At 46.2% G+C, this 22,296-nt stretch overlaps 1 protein-coding gene across 12 annotated transcripts in view; it reads right to left on the bottom strand.

The window, feature by feature from the left end:
- LOC148823295 (guanine nucleotide-binding protein G(I)/G(S)/G(O) subunit gamma-12-like) overlaps window positions 1–22,296 on the bottom strand; it is a 62,019-nt gene that overhangs the window by 30,014 nt on the left and 9,709 nt on the right. For 8 of the 12 annotated variants that reach the window (XM_088926710.1, XM_088926709.1, XM_088926713.1 and 5 more), the window contains exon 2: window positions 3,743–3,802. The exons of 2 other annotated variants lie outside the window; for them this stretch is intronic. The gene's annotated coding sequence lies outside the window, so the exon portion shown is untranslated. Of the gene's footprint in view, window positions 1–3,742; window positions 3,803–18,877; window positions 18,976–22,296 lie in introns of those variants that run through there. 2 more of the 12 variants (XM_088926719.1, XM_088926724.1) reach the window with 2 other exon arrangements.

Raw genomic sequence — 22,296 nt, 5'->3', positions numbered from 1 at the left:
AATGCCACCTGGCAACGAAGGAGCTTTCTGCTCTGGTCCCCGCAGGAGAATGAAACAAAGCAGGCCATGGTAGGGGCCAGAGGCAGTGACTTCTGCAAAACACTATTCTCGCAGGCAGCAGAACTAAACACAGGTGCTTTCGAGTTCAAAAGAAAAAGGAAATGGCAGTAACGTGCTCGGGGTCAAATGAGAACATTTGCATTTCACACAATCCTCCTCTTGTTTCACACCCAAGGAATCCCCCCCCCATCCTACAGATACTTTTCTAAAGTCTTCAAAGTTCATGCAAACTTTATCAGCACGTCTGCAAAAGCTGTCTGAAGCCCGAACATTCAGACAAAGGGAGTTCCTGTCCCGGTAGGGCTGGAGCTCCAGCCCGGCAGAGCCACAGCGCCGGCCGGACAAGTTCTTGCAACAGCTTCCAGCAGCAGGAGTGGGAGCACCTCCTCCTGCAGCGACTGCCAAGCCTCCCAGGGGCGAAGAAACCCCTTCGCTTTCCAAACACGCCAAGCAGGAAGCCTGCAATAAAAGCAGGGCTTGGCGGAATGCAGCTCCCTGCGGAAAGCCGCCCATATTTGGACAACCGGTTGTGAAACACGGTAGCCGGTGTTGTCTCAGGGCCCCATCGTGAGGCCAGGAGCCTCCACCAGCGTTTCAGACGCCTTCATTCGAACCCGCAGTTCAAGGTTCGGGAACAATAAAAGTTGCTCGAGGCGCGACCTGACCAATGCACACTGAGACCCAAACGCAAAACGGACCCCTTAGTCAGGCAGCTTGATTTGCGGGAACGCTGCACAAATCCTCTCTCGCCCTTCTGCAGCCTGGTACCACATCTCTCTCAATTCAGGTGCAAAACAAAACCTGCAGCTGTACAGTGTTGAACACGCTTGGCAAAGCAGGAAACTACCAATTACCCACGACCGCGCAAGGCGGGTCAACCATCTGTCTCGTCTGGCTCGACCTGCCGCAGGACTCCTCGTGAGCCGAGGACAGCAATGCACCGGACCTAAAAAACAATTCGCTACCAATATTAACCCATTTACCTCTTCGACGCAAGTGCGTGGAGTGAAAACAATGGCGATAAATCAGGGCTCTTATTCTAGCAAACAAATGCTCTCAGTGGTTGCACCAAGGTAAACAGGATGTTAAAACCTTGGGTGTTTGGACAGAAGGCATGCCCCTCTCTCGCTTTCGGACATTAGTCGGCATGACCTTCACTTTCCTTAGCTGCACACACAACTTAAGGCCAAGGTGCTTGAGCCGCTGAGCGCGCATTAAATCTGTTGTCTTATCAGTGGAGCGAATCTGGCGGGGGGGGAAACAGAACTATTTCAGTAAATCAAACCTAACAAAGGACTGCTGCTTTATACCGGCTGTTTTAATAGACAACATGCATTAAATCATTATCCTTGCACATATGCACATTCCTGTGCCATCTGTACAAAAACCCACCCCACACAACTCACAATAGAGAGCTACTTCAGATGACTTTTAGCACACCTGTCAAGCTGGAGAAAGCGCTATTGTGCGACACCTGTGCAGTCAGCACGGCAGCGGTTAAGTTTTGCTCACACACTTCCACAGCAATTACAGGGGATCACAGGCACAATAGCCACTCCAGCGCATGTAATTTATTCCTGACACGAGATGAAACCAGGCACCTGCACACAAGCAGCCTCTTTATTTTTAACACTGCGTGACTCAGCTGGGAGCCCAGTGCCAGACAGCCCACATGGTCTACAGACGCATCAGACTCGATCAGTCGGAAAACATACTGGGGCCCGTACAACCATGTGGTGGAAAAAAAAAAAAAATTTAAAGTTCACTTTAGATGCTTTTAATTATACATTCAGTACTAGAATTTGCAGGTTCTGCTTCATGGTTTGTGGCCTCTTTAGTAAATTAATTTTACACTAGATGGAGTTTTGTCTAAAACCGTGTCATAAAAGACTACTGTCTCTTAACGTCAAATACCGACATGCAGAAATCTTTTTTTGACACAGATTTGATCACAGGCTTTCTCCCTTAATTTAAAAACTTTGCGACCAATATTCTTTAATGCACTTCAAAACAAATGGTAAAACGTTTCAGGAGTACAGTATTGTGTGTGCCGTTCAAGATCCAAGGAAGCGACCTCGCCATCTAGCGTCCAGTAAAAACAAGACTAAGAGAGTGCTCGGAGCAAGGGACACCGCGTACCGCTCCATGCGTGATGGACAGCTTCGGGGTTTTTTTTAAACCGCTGCTTTCTACTTTGATAAATAACTCCTCTTAACACAAAGACCATAACGTCCTCCAATAACAAGTAGTAGTCTACGGGCTGGAGGGTGCGAGTGCGTGTGCGTGGGCGGCCAGCGCCCTCTCCTGACCGAGAAGCGGAAGCGCAGCCTCTTCGGCACAACAAAGCCCGCCTCTGGTTTCATTGCCATGCTGATCATGCACTGGGTTAGCAGAACCACTTTCAGCACACGTACTGCGATTTGCATGCAGGAATAAAGCCGGGTGGGAGCACGTGAAAATGCACCTTCAGAAAAACACATTCCAGCTGAAACAACTCTTCTCTTGACTTAGGTCAACTCTATTGTTGACCATTCAAGAAAAAGGAAGATCCACAAGTCTATTGCTGGGGCAGCCCACACTGAGCCAGTGCTCATTCGTGTGCTTGAAAATCCCAGCTCCTAAACTAAACTGGACAGGACAGGAGTCCAGATCTGTGCCTCCTGGCCAAATGGCTCTATCCAGTTAGAGGACACTGGAAAGGCCAGATTCAGCACAGCAGCAAAAGAGCTGGAATCCTAATCATAGAGTCAAACTTAAAGCTACTTCTTACAACCACCAGAGGGCAGAATCAACTAACACATCATACAAGACCTAATAATGAATAGAGAAATAGGCCGCGATCTGCAAAAAAGGTCAGGTTTGTCACCTCTTTACAGCCTGTTAGGTAGCTGTTAAGGTAAATGAACACTTGACAATTTACAGAATAAGATATTACTGGTAGTAACCACTCCCTAGCTCTCGCTAAGTCCCAGGGGAACATCCCATAGGTAAACCAAAGGCAGCACATGACTGTGCTACAACCCCCATGGTAACAGAAGTAATTTCACTGACAGGTTTTGGACAGACCCACACTGAAATACTAGGTACTAGGACTTGCAGTTAAAAGCCCTGCTTAACTGCTTGCAAGAAGAAAGTTCTTATGCTTCTTTTAAAACTTTGCAGGTTAACTACAAAAAAAACCTCTAAAAATCTAGAGGAATAACTGCACTGAGCTAATTGTGGCATCCACTGCACCATACTGCATAAAAACTATTCAGGAAGATCAGCAAGCATGTCAGAATGGCTTAGATGCAGGAAAGTTGACTGCCGGCTAGAATCTGTAGACCAAAGGCAACAGCTACTTCTATAAGAACACTGTATTCATAATGTAATCATAATCATAAAATGGAAACAAAAACACAGAAATAACTGGAAATGGTGACAAAAACCCACGTTCAGGAAACACAACAGTAGTGGGTGCAATACAAACGACTTCATCAAGGCTGAAAAAGACAGCAGGTCACACCACTGTATCTACAGCAAATAAAATCAAAGTGTCTTTCCCTTCATAGTAAAATGAAGCAGCTGAAAAAGAAAGCAAGTTACACAAGGCATCACCGTCAACAAGCACAGTATATTTTTAAGCACAGACTTTCTCCCAGCCCATTAGTCAATCAAAAGAGACGAGTAAACAAAACCTCACCTTTTGTAGCGACGAATGTGGTGACCCTGAACCGTCTCTGCCTCGGTCTGAACGTGGGATCTGAGACAAAGCACAGAAAAAAAGGGAACAGATCTTGAGCTCCCTCTAGCAGATGTATACAGGCTCCAGGATGTTGAATCACACGTGAACTATTACTACTTTTGCCTGGAGTACAGCCCCCAGTGTGAAGCAACACTGTCACAGCGCCGGTCTGCTAAGGCCTCCCAAGCCTTTAGAGAAGTGTATTACAGCGCCTGGGTGCCGGCACACTAACGGATTCCTTCACGCCCTTATTAACACCGGCAAACTGTACAGTCAGAACAGCTCCTACTTGCTGATGGTCCCACAGAATGTTAACTTGCTGTTGTGCTAATATAGCGCTTGTAGAAATTTCCCCAAACATAATAGCAGAAACGGGACACCCAGGAAATTTTCAAGGAAAGGACGGACCCTTGAATCACTTAACTATTACTGTCTTATGGAGAGAGAGGGATCCGATGGCTTTGTGTTTTTTATAACCTTTGTGATGTTCTTACAGGCTGTAAGACAATGGAAAAACACCAACAGTACTTTCAAGCAGGGTTGGCTGCCCGTGAGACAAAGTGATCTGATCTCATCTTGTTACTACACTTCCATTTCTGACCACAAGGGGGCAGCAAAGGTCTACCTGAGCCTGCGTTAAGCGAGCGCTCCCCAAAAATGGTAAAAATTACACAGAAGTGAAGAATGGGAATACGGTACACTTGATATCTCAAAAGTACTGATAGTGGGCTTCGTCACTTGAAAGCACATTTTGGTGATCTGGTCTTTCCAGTTTTTTTTTTTAATGCTGCATTGCTGTGCTTTGTTTCTTCTGTCACCAAGAGCTATTTATATGCATTCTTCTCCACATTCCTCTCTGAACAGGTTTCTCCACTGCGGGAATTGTCAGAATTGCTGGCTGCAGGCGGCAGGGCAGGAAGGCTATCCCCCCCCCCCGCTACCCCACCCCACGAACAGCCGTCAGGTCTGTCCCCATGGCACTCCGAGCTGCTCCCGGTGCAGACCGACTGCAGGACTGAGGGAACTCTCCACCACTTCAACACCTAGGGCTTAGACTCGCAGAGACATGCCCCAGCCCCCCAGCTTCCAGCACCTGAAAATATCGCACCACAGGGTCACACAACAGCGGGCAACTCAGCTCCATGTGCACTCGGGCAGCGGCGGAGAGGCAGGATGAAAAAAGGCGATTCAGTAACGCAGGCGAGAAGGGACGGGCAGACAGAGGGGTGTTCAACAGCTCAGCTGACGGATTCAATCTCCTGCTCTACCCAAGGAACTTCTCAGAAACAAGACCGTTCTTTCTTGGAAACAACTGCCTCCAGTCAAAGCAAATAAGAGGCTCATTTTTCACTCCTGCCTGTGACACACAGCGAAGCAGGAGAAAAAAAATCATTTCCTTAGATTCATGTATTTGACATAGTAAAAACAAACCAAGGATCTAAATCTTAAAGGAGTTAATACTGATATGCTTTTAAGACTGATAATTTCCAACTACCCACTATATACAACCTTAAACACTCGACAACAGACAAAATTCATTTCAAATTAGCTACCCATGCCTTAGCCAATACAACGGACGTGGGCTCAATTTTCTAGAAACTTAAAATGGGAGAGCACAAACAAGACATTCATTATAAGGTTCACTATTTATGAAGCTTAATCATTTCTCAACCATTGAGATCATATGTTTACCAGTAGGTGTGGATCAAGTCATTTTCCTGCCCAAAAAAAAACATTCCAGGTAGAAGTAAATTCTACTTCATCTATGACCAGAGGAGGAAAATAAAAAACAGAAGCCTATTGTATTCACTGCATTAGCCTGTAATCGCATACTGTATGTGTTCACACCCTACGGTCCATGGTGCTTGTGTAAAACATTTGATACATTCCCCCCCATTTATTCAAGGACTGGGTGGCAAATGTGCATTCATTTCTAACACCTGATGGAGTTTAAGTCCAAAAACGCAGCAATATTTGCAGAAGACGATGCAAAGGCCTTGCCCCCTGTGCGCTATATTAAAATAATGAAGCAAAGCGTCGCTTCAAAACTGCACTGATCTGCCACAGGTCGAGAAGCAAACTGCATCATCTAGAAAGGTCATTTTTAGTTACACTAATTTTCCTCAGGTTTATGAGCTACGCTGATAGGCTTTTTACAAGCCTAGTTCACACGGTTCACTCGGCCTGTGCTTAAAAAAAAAAGGCTGCCTGGGTTTATGACGCTATTAAACACAGGGACGCATCCCAAAGAGCTGGACTCTTCCGCACAGTGACATAGCTGGAAAGAACTATGGTGTACATGCCACAGCAAGCCTCCGGCACAGAACATCAATATAATGAGCAATACTACCAAGATCAACTGTGTTAATATACATGGAGAAACCAAGGAATACTGTACTAGCACTGTCCGTGAAGGTTACCAGAAAAAAAAAATACTGTTTTTTAATGTACAAGTAATAAAGAATAAGTAACAGGTTTATTCCGTGCTGAAAAGAAAAGAGGAAAACAATGTTTCGGCTGAGGAGCCTTCTTCAGGTGTGACCAGTGAGCACACGTCTTCGCTCACACCCGAAGACGGCTCCACAGCAGAAACATTGTTTTCTTTCTTCTCTTTTCAGCACGGAATAAACCTGTTACTTGTTCCTTTGCAGCCTACGCCTGCTGACGCAGCTCCCCACCTGAACTAGTAATCAAGAATGATTCTTCTGATATTTCACAACCGTTCCAGTGCCCAAACGGACCATGCTGGCAGAACCAAACTCACTCCCATAGCATTAGTGCTCGAGGACGTACAGAACCCGTGCACTGTGGTTCCTTCTTGAACTTCCTTCATTCCCTTTAAGGCTGCGCTTGGAATAAATCAGGCAAAAATAAAAAGGATGAAACTACCTTGCAAAAAGCCCACAAATTGTTACTCTTGTCATTTTTAGGGATGGTACAATACCTAAATCATAAGGAATTTAAATGCCTTTAGAAAAACAGCAGGAAGCGCTACTAGATAAGGGGGCGACGAGCTTGTTTTCTGGAAAGCCCCTGCCCTGCTGCCTTGTAGGTCGCCATCAGGTCATCAGTTTCTAAAGACATGTAACATTTCACGGTGATCAGTTGAGCAGGCGATTTAAAGATCATTTGAGATCAAAATCCTCAGCTCTCACACACCAGGGTTCTGTTAATATTCTCTTAACTCATCCATGACTTGCGGGCCTCGTCAGTCTTTAGACCTGGAGAAACTGTACAGAAGCAGACAAACCGGCCTGGGCGTCTGCAGGATCAAGGACGCAGCTTGGAGCTCCAGATGTTCAGTGAATTTGCCACCTGCTTTGCAAAGTCATGCATTCCTCACATTGTCTCTGAACACATTATTTCTTCAGGCAGGTTCGCATTTTTTGCACACGGTAAAAAGCAATAAAATTAAGTCATTCTTCACTAGTTTAAAACAAAGTATTTTCAATCAAAATGTTTGACAGCTGTAGAAAACAGCTGCCGGCCGTCATCCTCTCTCAGACGGCAAAATAGCTAAAACGTCTCTGAAGTTTTGAACAGGTCATAAAGCGCAGCGCACATCCCCCCGAAACATCACACAGAACCAGCCAACCCTGTGGAGCTGGGCTTCAGAAATTGTGGGAAAGAAGCTGGATTTGATTTCTCCAAACCCAAAACAAGTTTTGTCACGAGGAACATTTTGGCAACCAGCCTCAAACCCCCCCCCCCCTCCCCTCCCTCCCAAACACACACCCTAACGCAACAAAATATTAACTATAAAAGCACAATCTGGACACGTTCCACCTGCCGATTCTGAAAACAGATTTCACACACAGACGGAGGACCGCACCAGGTGAGACGGAGTCCATCGAACATCTACCGTGAGTAAGACAAGGTGAGAGTGGCTCCCATCCCCCCCCGACTTGAAAACCCACGTGAGGAAACCTGTAGGATGACTGGAACGTCCCAGTAATTCACAAAAGAACATGAGTCGAATAAGCAGACGAACGGCAGAAGCTGCCGGATCTTGTCGGGTCTCACAGGCCGAGCAAGGCTGGGCTTGGCCAGCAGTTTAAAGGGGGACCCCCAAGGAACGTCCGGTTCAAGCTGGCTTGGGAGAACCAGCAGGTGGCGCTTCTCCCTGGAGACACGACTTCCTAAGGCAAGGCCCAGGTATGGCGATGGGGGACACCGTTCTGTCCGGAGATGCCATCCTTCCGATGAGATTTCTAAACTGAAGCCCTGGCTGCTTGGCCAGTAAATACTGTGGGCTCTGTGCAGGTGCTGGCCTGAGTGCCCTGGCGATATCCCACTTCAGGGTTGCACGGCCTGTTGCCCCCTTGCTCAGCTGATGAAGTCATGTCTCGTTTCTCCACTCCACTGGCTGTGTTGTTGCCCCTGGTGTACAGCAGCTACAGCAGGGTGACCCAGGTGGGGGGAGGGGGGCCAAATGGGTCCCCTTCAACATGTACAGCACTTCGGATTGGAAAAGCACTAAACAAACGCAACAAATTATTCTAGTCCCCCCCCGAAAAAGATGTGCAGTCGCTGTTCACAAACTATGGATGGAATCAGAATCACTACCTTCACATAGGAGGGATGCGAAGAGGGGGAATGATCTGATGCTGCACGCTAGACACTCTGCCCTGCGTTCTCCGCCTCCACGCGTGTTCAGAAAGCCTTCCCAGGCAGCGAGTCTGGAAAGCACTTGGATGTGGAAAAGAATCCCTGAGCCTGTTCCCTTATGAAACACACCCATCTGAGGAGCTCCGTCTCCTTCAATGACTCAAAGGCTTTCTGAACACATGGTATGCCCTAATCTCCCAGCATCTTCAGAGAAGGGCATTTGTTCAGGGGTAACTGATCAATTAGCCTCTGTGTTGAATGCAGCAGATGATACAGCGAGGGGACGAAAGCACGTGCTTCTTTAGTGCATATTCAAATAGTACAGATGTGTGCACAATGTCTGCATTGAAGCTGGGTGTTGAAAATGGGCTTTGTCCAATGTAAGCAGGGCATACTGAAGTCTGGAGAGAAAATCTCCACTACAGGAAAACCCACAAAAATTCAGAGCTTACATCAATCTAACTAAAAGGTTGCACACAGTAGTTAGACTAATATTATCTTGTGGTCCCCTAACAATGGGGGAAAAAATGTAATTGTTTCTGTATGCAAGATGTGATATTGTATCACATTAAGCATAAGCAAATTCTTTCACACTCACGGCTCCATTAAAAGCTTTATTTAGTTATAAATTTCAAACAGAAATGGACCCATTTCTCTTAATTGTGATCCCTTTCATTTGTACGTTACATTATTTTGCTAAATGAAATGTAAAATTCATTACAAACTCTCAGATAGAGGCTTAAAACGCTGTGCCAGTTTACAGATTGCTAGGCAACTGGTAGGAAACACTGCACAGAGACGACCCAGGGCTCTACAGCTGCAATCACTCCGAGTGAAGCAGATCACAAACAGAACAAATGCTGCTGTCAAAGTCCAAACATTTCTATTTCCTGTATTTATTCAAAAGCGCCAGAGACTATGGCAGTGTCCTTTAAAAAAAATCTCACGTCCTGCAAAATTGTTGCAATGTAAACAGCTTACATTGTAAGCTAAAATGTCAAGGGGTGAGGAAAGTCATACCAAATTCACAGTACAGTATGAGAAACCTATCAGCAGAATGCAGCCTTGTCTCGCCTCTCACCTGTGGTTGAAAGCATTGTAAAACTTACTAAGTTTTGTCAAAGATGGGAAAAAGTGCTGATCAGTCTTCGACGTGATGATATACTGTAGCATTGCGCAGACAAATTAACCAGTGTCGCTGAAAAGCTGTATTCAGTATTGATCCTTATCGACACGACTCATCTTGATATAGAGATGGGCATTTCATAAACACTGAATCTTGGTCTTATCTAATAAGTTTTAAAATACATATTACCATAGAATCCAATTTCACAAGAAGTACAAATGTAAGATTTGAAAGGCAGGAAAAAAAGATTTCTACAGTGGACTGAAAACCACACACTCTTTTTGGAAGCTCCTACTCTGTGTACGTTTGTGAAAATGCAGACACCTCTCAAGGCACCTTTTACCCCTGAGATCAGATGCAGAAGAGCTGCCCCAGGGGCACGTGGAGAGGTGTACATGTGCATATATGGGACATGTGCACACACAGAGTCAGGTATACATGTGTATGACTGTACACTGTACATGCACATATGCAGTCAGGTATACATGTGTAAGAAAACAGAAGAACAATGTTTCCAAGCCCCTTCGGGCGAACTCAATTTAAAAGCAGTTCTACTTTTTTTTTTAAAATCTACTGCATATATATTTTCAGTGCCCTAAAAAACAGTGCTTACTGACTTCTCACCCCCATAGCAATGTTAACGGATGCACTATACTGTGTGCTGTGTCACTCAAAGGCGGATTCATTTCGTGACCAGCCAAATTCGCCAGAATGGAACACTGAACAAGTTCTTATTGTGACATTTTCCAAAAAGGAGAAGATTCTGCCGCCTGCGGTTTCCAGCAGTTGCCAAGCAACAAGTTAATACAGCGCTCCCCTCCTGTCCTCCTTGGCTATGGTGCCCAGAGCTTGTCTCCGCCAGTCTAATCTCCACTCTGGATCCACGGCTCACAAACCTGTCCGCGGGGAAAGGGAAACGCGCTGCTTCTGGAGGACAGAATTAAAATGTAAGATTACAGCACAAAGGCGCTAAAAACTCTAATGATGGGGAGCTGAAACAAGAACAGACGGCAGACTGGACTCTCCCACGCTGCCCCCGCTCTGACACAATGGATATCAACCTGTACGGTCCAGTCACATCCTCCCAGCCCAAACTCCACCCTAGTGCAATACGACCTCTTCACTCGAACGTGACAGAGCACAGATACGGCACAACCAGCATGAGGGACAATCATTAAACGCCCCAGTGGCAAACAGATTTCTGATTACCAAACGAGGAGGAAATCTTAAATTCTCCCGTGTTGTCGGATGTGGCGATGGCCTCACTGAGCCTGAAAAAGCGTGCTCTCTCAGAGGTTCGGAAGATCCGTTGGAGTGCACACGCGGCTGGCAGGTCGATTTTGTTCGACCACTCATCCTGGTTGCACAGTACCATGGGAAGATGTGGTCTTTTCGGATGAACGCCACTCTGGCAATAAATGAACGTGGCATGTTAGCCCATTTCTCATCTATAAAACCTTTAAAAAATAAAGATCAGGATTTCCACCGCCCCCCAAAGCGAACACCTAGAAAATCACAGGTTTTCATCACATTTGAAAGAGCACCACTAGGTACAGAGATGGAGAAGCTAATTTTTAAGCCCGTCTGTAGTATCAAGCAAAAAAAAAATGGTTGTAAAAGGACAGAAAAACAAAGCTGAGGTTTCGTAGGAAACAGGAGAACCCCACAAGGTGTTTCCTTCAGTTCTGTTTGCATCAGCAAAAAAATATTCACATCGGCACGAGCACCAACGTCATCTGGAAACCGAGTCTGGCAGAGACTGCTGTTCCTTTCAGTCCAGGGGAATATTTATTTTTTACAGCATGGAAAAATAAAAATCTTGACCACACATTATCCAAATGCTTTAGCTTGTGTACCTTGAACCAGGTTGTCCGTGCAAATAGCTTACCTGGTTAAATAACGGGATGACTACTAGCCCTACTGGTTTGTGTTTCTTTGCTTACGTACATGCGCCCCATGAGATTCACAGCTGCTGATCACAGTTAGTCTTACTTGTCTCAGACTGCTCAAGGCTAATTCAGTTTCCAATGCTCTGACCTTTCCCGACAGCATCTCCTCTCCTTTGGCAAAGGGACACCAACACCTGACGCAAAAAATCTAGATGAGAAACAGGGCATCGGTGTGTAAAAGGGCATGCACAAAAATCTTACATAGGATAAAAGCCCATTCCATAAATTGAACAAATGCCACAGACGAACAATCCACGCTTTAAACCATCTGAAAAAGGTGAGAAACATCTAGCCTATAATCTTAAACTAACCTTGTGAAAAAAATTGCCACAGCTAGGCGAATGTTCCCCCGAACCCGTGGTAACCAAAGCCCATCTATCAGACCTGCTGATTAAAAGAAACGCTATCGAGACTCACATCAGCTAAGAAGTTACAACAGTGTGCAGGCTTAGCCCTGATGATCCCTATCTCCCTGTACAGAGAGATGAAACACCTGGCCTCAGGGAACGCATCCGAGATCAGCTGAGGGATAGACGCTGATCACCGTCCCCGAGTCCTGCGTGACGGGCTGCACCGTAACCTAACAATTTCTCAGGCCAAACCATAAATCCCAGTCAACAGCTGGGATCAACCCTACAACCGAAATCAACAACTGCGGGCAATAACGTCCTTCATACTGTTTTATAACATGAATTCACTGCATTATTTATGGAAATAAATAAGAAACATTACTTAGCACTTTCTCGGTACAAGAACAACAAATGTCACTATACAGTGGGACACAGTTTCAGGTGCCTTGCAATGTTGTGCATTCGAGTACCTCCGTGACGTTAATTGTACGACGCACCAATTCAGGTTTGCAAGAACAGCCGCTTTGAGGACTTTAATGTAAAACAGTCTTTTTTTTTTACACACGGCAAAGAAATGTTTCTGCACTGATACCGAGATTCTGAACTGCACATGGAAATGACACATTTATCAGTCTCGAGTCTGAAGCCACAGGGAAAACCCTCTTCTACCGTGGAGCCTCCTTCACACAGAGGCAACTCGAGAACCCCCCCAGAGCCAAAACGTCACACTTCCCCCTCTCTACTTTTCAGTGTGCGATCCACCTCTGCCGGCGCCTTGACTTCTCCTTTTACGTCGCCCGCTGCCAGCACGTTTCAAGAGACGGGATGAGAGAAGCTGCCTCTCGACAACCTGCTTCAGATGTTCATCCTCCCCAGAGGCAGACGCCAGGTCTGCGGGTCGGTTCCCAACACGCGGCCCGATCCTCCCCATGACCCGTGACCCCAGCTCAGGATGAATCCTCAAAGCCAGAGGGGTTGGGGGTTGGGGGTGGGGGGGGAAGCCTGCTGGCACAGGAGAGACAGACAAGCAGCTGCAGATCCTCCCAAGCGTGTCTTGTGTGGATCATGCCACACAGCCTGCGTAAGTGCCTGACGCATCTATGACGCCCCCCCCCCCCCCCCTCCCCGGGAACGCTGACGTCCGTCCACGTCACACAGACAAAGGGCGCGCTGTGCACAGCTGCGGCACAGCGGCCTCCAGCGCAGAGGAGTCGAACCCTGTGCCTCGTGAGGAGCCCAGAAGCGCAGCTCCGCTCTGCACTGTCTGCTGTCGAGACCGGCATTCACCGCCTGCGACGGGAGTCTGGCGAACTGATCCCTGTGTTCCTGCTCTACCCTCCTCCCTCCCTATTAAGGACACAAATGACTGCAAACAGGCTATGGGCTCAATTTAAATTTTCGTTGGTTTCGCAAGCAAAACATCCCATTAATCTGGAAAACAACCCAGCCTTCTATTGATGGCGTGGATAAGAGAGCTACGCACCGCTTTTTAAAAAAAAAAGTAACAGAAGCAAGTAAAAACAGCCAAACTAAGGCACCCCAAGTCAAATTCTAATTTTTAATACCTCATATCCCACGTATTAAACAGACTGGTTTTGCTTTTCACACTGCACTGTTAGTACTTTGAGAGCAGCAAGCTTTAAATGAAGCTGGAACAGGTAATGCTCATTTAACCAAGGTAAATTCCTAATTCCAAAGGAAAAGAGTAGATTGTGTGGAATGGTACGTTGCACAGCTAACTCCTGGTTCAGACACGGTTGAGAACAAAACTGAGCTGAGGCGAACAGCCCCTTTCAAATAGCACGTCAGCAAGAAGGCAGGGGTTTAATCAGAGCACTGTGCCCTTTCATAAAAGCTTTTGGCCAACACTGCTGTGGAAGGCGAAACGAGATCAGCGCTCACATAAAATTGAACAATTTCCCATCTCTTAAAGAAGATTTCGGCAGTGAAGAACTACTGAACAGCCACAAAACAGGAACTGCAAGTAAAAAAAAAATAGGACCACATTTTTATTGGCAGAGCACATGTTCAAATAAATAATGAACGGACTGTGAAGGGATCGTGAAGCATGAAAATTTTACAAAAGACTCATTTATCTTAGTAATACTGCTGTGTTAGGACTATTTTTCAAAAACAAAACTTTTTTTGACTTCTCTACTCAGCTTACTCATTATATCAGGACCTGCCAACGATCCCGACCACTAAAACCTTCTCCTATCTGCCTACCATACTTCCCTTTAACTGCATCACTCCATTAACTAAGTGCAATTCTCTACCAATATGAAGCTTTAAGAAATGACAGCAATGTCTCCTTTCACCCTCCCCCAGAGGGCAAAGCGATGAGAATCTCAGACTCTTGAAGACATGTTCCTCAATCCCCGGGCAAAGCCTGTTTATGTGACACGCAAACATGACACTTGAAAGAGGAGAAATTAATGGCAAATATGGAGGCCCAGTAAATGAGACACTCCACCCCATGCATTCCAATACTACTGCCAGAAACGCACAGTGCGCATTGCTAGGTAATGCGCCCATTTATCGATGCTGAACAAGCATGTGTCTGTTCACTGGTCTCCGACTCCTACAAGGCACTAAATCACCCCAGCTCCTCCCATGAACGTTCAAGGGGGCTCAAGGCTGGTGAGCAGGGCATATATGACATTACAGTCACATCCTCACCCTGCAAGAAGGCTGTTGTTACATGGGCATTCTTAATGGGACCATGCAGTTAGCCACCATCAATCGCTACAAGCGAAGTTTTGTAATGACTAAACTGCTTACAGCACCAAACTTGGATGCCTCCATCAATCTTGGCAGGACGTCACGACTCATGGTCTTCTAAATCCTGGCTATCACTGGCAGACTATTCGGCACTTTCGTCTCGCCAGCTTGGAAAATCTCTCAAGCAAGTGCATCGCGGCCTTCAGCAAAAGAGAATTAATAAAAAACTAAGTGGGAAAACATTCTGGGCTCTGGATTTGCAATCGGAAGGCTGCAGGTTCAAACCGCAGATGGGTGAGGGCTGTTGTACATTTGAGCACTGTGCATCACTCCGGCTTATGCAATAAAATGTTCCAGACATGTAAAGGGTGCAAATTTAAGTGCTTTGGATAAATGCTTTAGCCAAACAAGTTCCTTCTGATGCTCAGTAGACAAAAATGGCTGAAGGGTAATCTACGATGGCATCAGAGCCCAGGCTTTAGACACAAAAGGCAAAGCCATAAGAGTCTATTCTTACGTTAACAAAGCCAAGTATATGAAATGATGCTGAAGCAAAATTGATGGCCATTTTTTTTCTCCTACAATGGGTTCCTGGAAAGCTGGGAAGATAAAGAGTTTTATGTCTCGCCTCCCCTAAAATACACTCGGCACCATGTCCTCAGGGACTGCCGGATCTCTTCCGCTCTCCACAGGCCTGTGACGTCACTCAGGAGGTCATTTGTCACAGCTGGCTGAGCTTCGGCGAGAGAGAGACCCCAGGAAACACTGTGATGGGCCGTGACTACATGGTCTAATGTTCAAGAATCACTGCACACCAGAGAATGACCAATGTCCAGCCTGAGGCCCTGCAGCTATCTCTTCTCCCTGGGTACCGAACAGGCGATTGTAACAGAAACTTCAAGTTTATGCCGAAATTTTAATTTCCCCTTCTTCACAGAGGCATGCGGCCGTCATTACAGCTTTTGTTAAACAGACTAGCAGGCAGGAAGAACCTTTATGTTACGATCCTGACATGCTTTACCAGGCCAACCGGATGAGCTGCCAACCGGAAATCTTCTGAGGTTCGAGACAGTGGCGCTTCGAGGAGGAAAAAGTACAGCACTAGTCTGCTGCCTCGTGTATAACAGCTCCTATATGAAAAAAACGGCAGGAAATTATAAGTTGGCCGGTGCACAAGAGCTTTCCGACTAGTGTCAGTGCTGTTCACAGAAAAAACAGTAAGATTAAGCCAAAGGCCATAATTTGTCTAAGAGAAGTTAATTGCTTTAGTCCACCACCTGAACTCGACTAAGAGCAATACGTAATGTTTAACCATTGAACACGCTTTGCAAACATTTTTTAAACTCCAGGCCCCTTTGGAAAGCGCATTTCCTGACGATCCTTCCTGAACCGCGGCGCTCGGACAACTCCAACCTACCGTGTACAGATCGGTCTTCTTCAACCGACGCTCTTTAAAGCGGTATACAGTTCAACGATTTCTAAAGCAAATACTTTGGTGGGTCACTGCTAACAAAATTTTATAGTTTGCACATATTGTGTGGATTGATATAGAGAATGTAGAGAAAATGATGCCTTGTCTCTCAAATTAAACAACTGCGTGCCAAAGACTGCTGAAAAGGTCAACTGCTGAAAAGGGTCCTCATTTCCTTCAGCCTGGTCTTGAACACGCCTTACACCTCCAGATACGACCACAGACCTCAAGACACTTCACGGAAAATTATCTCCTAACAGGGTCAAGCCTCTTTACTAAAATCCAGCTAGAGTGAGTATACGGCAAGGATGTCTCAGATTTCACAAGCTGTAGACATCAGAAAGCACATTTTAACCGAATAGCTAGGAGCCACGTTACTATACATGTCACAGAAGCAAGAGCAATGATGGGTCCAATCAGCTCAGCACAGTGGCACAAAAAAAATACTCTCTCTCTCTCTCTCACGCTGCCACCTCATGTCATCAGCCCCCCTGGATGTCACATTCGGAGGCTTTATCTGTGGAATCAAAGACGGCCAGAAGCACAGATCACTCCTGCACCTGCCCGTTAGTACCCTGAGCCACGCACCGCGGTGGTCACGCGTCGCCCACAGGGAGAACAAACACGTCTGGCACACGCAGCACCAGTTGGGGGGTCTCTGCGTGACGGTTTCCATATGGCAACCAAGAACGTCATCACCATCGGGCATCACACTGCTTTATAAAAATAACCTCCTCCAGCTGGCCCCCTCTGCCCTGTCTCACACGCACTCCAGCCAGCCCCTCAGAAAAATCACTTCGTAAACCAAACTCAGGATATCGACGTGCAGTTCTACTGCATCTTTCCAAAAGGGTTCTCACAGCGGCAGGAGGCTCAGCGCAAAACTCTGGATTCAGCAAAACAAAATGCTCCTTTAAATCTGGCCCTCAGGGTGGGGTGATGAGAAACTTCTCATCCTGTGGACTTATTTCCACAATATCTGACAGGAAAAAGTCAAAACTGACTTTAGTATTTAGCATAATACAAGTACAGAAACTGCACCAAAAAAATTATGATTACAAGTTAAAAAAACATACATTTCATGAAGCATCACAGCCCAGTGATAAGTGAAGTACATAGACCACTGGTTTGCACTTCGTATATTTAAATTTGATACTTGGGATAGGGCTGAGTATTTAGGAGGATTTAGGCACCGAATTTTCCTCAGGGGTAGCAAACGAACAGGACTGTTCAGCATCAGGGCAGAGGAGCACCACGTGATGATTTTTTCCAACCCAACAATGTACAAAAGAGAGGGGAACACAAACATCAAAAGCGGCTTCCGTTTCTCTGATCTCTGTCCCATCGATGTCAGGTCACTGTCTGCGGTAAAGATTTAAAACACCAACAGGGGCCAATTAGTACACAGAGCAGTACGAACCAAAACCAAACGAGGAAGAGAATTTTGTCCAGCTGGGAGAATTTGTGCCTGAATAAATCCTTACAAAATAAGTCCATATAAGTTTCCTGTTATACTGACAGCACACTTTTTCCCCAAAGAGAAGGGAAACAGGCCTGAGAGCTAACAAAAACATCATCAGATGCCTTTTTATGCTCTTCAGTTCCCATAGCAACTTAATCCAACATAAAATAAAGCAGTGATTGCATCTGCCCTACGAAATCTTATTAAACACCTAAGAGGCTGCTGTTTCCTGAACCCAGCAGAACACTGTTTCATCTCTTCTTTGCTGCTTCCTAATACATGTATTAATTGGGCATTTATTGACGTTATGCAGTTTTGAGTGAACATTTAAAGCACAAAATTACCGCAGCCAAGAGATCAATACTACTTCAAAGGCAAGGCAGTAATTAGGGCCTGAGGCCTGCAGCCTCACTAGTCAGTAACAGGTCAGACTGACCTTCCCCTGCACTTTCACATTCAAAACCAAGTAAACAAGGACTCCAGCCTCCTTTCACTTCCTTGTGTAAGTGCAAAATACGATTGCTGTCAGAAGGCCAAACTCAACAAATCTCAGAATGAAAACAAACTTTCTTCAGAACAGGAACAAGTAATAGGTTTGTTCCATGCTGAAAAAAAGAAGAAAGAAAACACAACGTTTTGGCCGTGGAGCCTTCTTCAGAACAGTCCTATTTCATCGAAAAGCTACACTCGCCGCATGTTACTTGCAAGACACAGTCTTCCAAAAAAAAATCACACAAAGTATTAGTATCTCAGGAACAACTGGGCCTCAACGAATACAAAAGAACCTACAGAAGATGCAATCGTGCCCCAGGCACAGCAATTAGGTCTGGATGACCCAGCGGTGCCCAGTGTCATACAGCTGGGTCACCCAGACAGCGAGCCTTTAATTGTCCAAATAACCATATCTTGGCAAGGTATTTTTGCAATCCTGTTAATAAAACTCAGACAGGCAGTCATTTCAATTTTGGTTGACGGCACAAATGTCCAAACACTTGCAGCCCGAGGGGGGCGGTTTCAGTACAGAGCCCAGCAAACGCAAAGTTGTCCCTGTAAACCCATCGGCACTAACTCAGAGGGATTTCTCGGGGAGAGGCCTTGGCTTGCCCAGCCGGATCTCGGAGCCGCGACGCCCACGGGATGGGTGCCAGGACAGCAGGATGCCCCAACCCTTTTCTCCCCGAGCAGCAACCTCCCAGAATCGCCCGAGCGGCTTTTTTTAAAACAGAAAAACCTCAGCTGAATGCCGCCCCTTCTTACAAAAGAAACGCATCTTAGTGAAATAACTAACCCTGTAAAGGCAAGTTAAAGCATGTATTTTAACAAACGAGCCTGTTAGTGGAATACATTTAGTAGCTAACCTGTAGAAAAACCACAGTCTAAATAAACACTGTTATCCCAAATATTACCTGCCACACAGTGATCCACTATGCACTGCCATGAACAGTGAGCGTCACTGACCATGAACGCTTGTGATGTGTCTGAACAATGCGTACTATGATCCTGTGAGAAAAGAGCTACCAGCAACAGCTTTAAATCCAGGAAAAGGGCATGAAATTTGCATTGTTGTTCTGTAAACACTGCGGCTTCAGCTACAGCGAGAGCAGACCGGAGCTCATGCTCCGCAGTGCGCACTTCACAGAGCTGTGACAGAATGCACGGACTACAAGCGTACCTTCGGAAAGGAACAGAGACTCCGATCAAAGATCCAAACTGCGAGGACATCGGGCCAGGCCACTGTATCATTTTCAAGATTACCGTAACAAAAGCATTCACTGGTCAGGGGAGTCATTAACGCACTATAACACATTTCTGAGGTTCTAAAGGCATTTTGCCTTGAGGTCTAGAAGTGGTTTCTTGATTAGTTTATATGCATGAAAACTGGAGCCTCCATATTCATTTTCTTCTACACAGGCATAACATTTCAAAACAACCACTGGGGTCTGCCTGAATCTTCCACAAGCCTTGCTATACCAGTCGTGTCTCGCAAAAAAAGAATTCCAGAGTAACTGTTCATCAACTCTGTAATATTCCCCTCTGTGATTCAGAAGAATAATCAATTACTTAAAACACTGTTACCACACTGCCTCTGTCAGTATTTGCCAAGATGTTAGAACTACTCCAAGCTCGCAATCTGACTAGGGTCACTTGACCTTTGACACTGGATGCTCTGGGGGAGCTGAGAAGACTCAAGCACCACTATGAAGTCAACTAAAAGTTCGGTTGTGTAACTTGAGACCTCGGCTGTGGGAAAGACCAGGAACCCCTGGTATAAAGATCCGACATGTACAGCCGGATTCCAAGCCTCCTCCATGCCTGGGCCCCGTGGATCCGACCGGGCCCACAGCTCCGTACCTGTGTCCAGACAGGCCGGGATCCACACGAGGCGGGGAAATGCCAAGGCTCCCCTATGCCACAGGCTGACCAGCCGGGCAGATCGGGTTCTGCCATTAGGAGGGCTTGGCTATAGTCATCGTCAGCATCACCAGCCCCACCATCATGAGTATCCAGGGAGCAGCAGGAACATCCTGGTTAAGAAGCGCCCAGGGGTCGGAAAAGGAACCCTGTCTCCAAACCAGAAACAAACTGGGAGCAGCTCCCTACCTGCTAACAGCATCGCTGACCATATTAAAACCCGGTCTGAGATTTGGGAGGTGGGGAGAGCGGATGATGACGTTGACCAGGCCCACGCCCGCAACTTCAAGCGCCACGGCCAGCTACAGGTTGGGAGCGCTAGTGGGCGATACTGCATCTCCATTCTGCATGTGGGGACTGGAGAGATCAAAAAGCACATTGGCAAAGAGCAGCCGCTTTCAAAGAGTGTCAGCAGAGGTTTCCGAAGTGCTGACTGGAGTGGGAATTTTCATAATCTGTCAAAATAATGCCTCACGAGAAACGTCAGGAATATTCCCATACGGATCTCTCGGAAGTAATCAGAACCAGATGCACCACATTCAAGGCTACTTGAAATGAGTTCCTTTTGTCTCTGTCGGCTGCAGACCAAGCTTCAGCCACCAGGAAACAAGCTGCCATCGGTTCTAATGACGTTGGCGATCTTTCCTAACTTAATTACTCCCGCATGCTTCTATGAAGCAAAAGAGTGAATGTGCCCAAGGCCTACAGCATGCTGCACACAAGGGTAAAAGATCATTAGGAACGATTCTTTAAAAGTCTTTAAAAACACATCATCAAATTATGATGCAGAAAGGAAATATAACCCACTGTAATTGCAGCTCTGTGGGTGAATGGGAGTTCTGTCACCGAGATCTGGGTAATGAGCCATGGGAAGGAAGGAAGCACTTAGGTATTACAACTGCAAAACACGCAAGCGTGCTCCGAACCTGAAAAAAGAATCTGACGTTGCACTCTTCTCAAAAAAAAAAACAGGAAACAAAAGGCTAAACACCCAATGGGATAAGACATCAAGGAACAAGTGAAGGTTAATTTAATGCTAAGAAGTAGGAAGAAGAAACATTTCAGCTGTTGAGGAACACCTGAAGAAGGCTCATCAGGTAAAATGTTGTATTTCGTTTCTGCTCCTCAGTCTAGAATTTCCTTGGCCCTTTGTAGCCACGCTACACAGAGCACACCGATGTGCCTCCCTGCTCAGTCAAGGAGCAGTCACCTTCAGCAGACTGTTTCTCTGCTGCAACACCGGTCTCTGAAACAAATGCACAGTTCCAAACAAGCTTCTTTCCCCCCCCCCCCCACATTTTTTTTTTTGCTGTGAGCGCATTCACATTTTGTAACACTTTTGTCATTTAAAAACAGAAAAACCAGAAGCACTGGACAAAGCCACACATTGCTGCAAAACAGCACCTTCTGCAAAATCCCAGAACCGCGAAGCACTTTACAGCACTAACAAGTCAAGCAGCAACCAACTCTCACCAACACGCTGCACCAACAGGGAGCGCAACCTCATGACAGAGGACCAGACCAGAAGATGAATGATTAAAAGTTTAACTTTAAACTATCTTGTGGAGCAAGACAACTAGTTTAATGATAAAGTTATCATTTTTAAAACATCCCCACTTAAAGCCACTACAGATGGGGAAGGTTTATACGCTGTATCCACAAGCTGGAAAAGAAACACGTAAACCTTAATCTGTGCTTTCTTGAACAAGATGGTAAACATATGAACCGCGCACATCTGGAATACAGAGTGGGCACAGGTGAAATACAGCCTGATGGACAGCACCTCCACTAGGTGCTCTTTTTTCAGCACTGTCCCCACGTGTTGCTTTAGCCCCAGGGCCCAGGCTGTGGTGTGCTGTCCTGCTATTGACACCATGAGTTCATGCCCCAGTCCAGCTGGCCCTCTCTTCTACAACGTGATCGAGTGCATCTGCTGCACATCTGCCACAAAAAATCAAGGTGCGCCTTAAACACTCCATAACCCAAGAACTGTGAAACAGAGCAAAAAAAACAACAAACAAACACCACCTTTGCTGCAAAAAAAAAAGAACCGGGCCCTTTTAATTAGCCACCTCTTTCTCACCGTTATCTTTGCTCGAGTCATTTCTGTCAACGTGTAGCGACCGATCCAGCCTGCGTTTTCGGGAGGACCAGTCCCAGCCTGTCGGGGCCATGCGCCGTTGGTAATGTGCGTCGGGAAGAAGGGGGGGAGGGGATGCTTTTCGGCAGTACCTTACGTCCTCCTTTCCGATTCAGCCCCAGTGTGCTCAGCAGTTTCGAAACTGGTGGACCCAGTTCTTGAGTTGGCTTATTTTCTCTTATGCGCAACACTGACCATAGCAAATAGAAATGCATTCTTGGAACTTGGGTATTATTGGCCAAAGGTAAATTTAATCAGCTCCAACTATAAACC

This window comes from Atractosteus spatula, chromosome 11 (genome assembly GCF_055471065.1).
Source record: "Atractosteus spatula isolate fAtrSpa1 chromosome 11, fAtrSpa1.hap1, whole genome shotgun sequence".
NCBI classification, from domain to species: domain Eukaryota; kingdom Metazoa; phylum Chordata; class Actinopteri; order Semionotiformes; family Lepisosteidae; genus Atractosteus; species Atractosteus spatula.
Note: the sequence above shows the minus strand (reverse complement) of the source record. Positions and strands in the feature narration are given on the sequence as shown.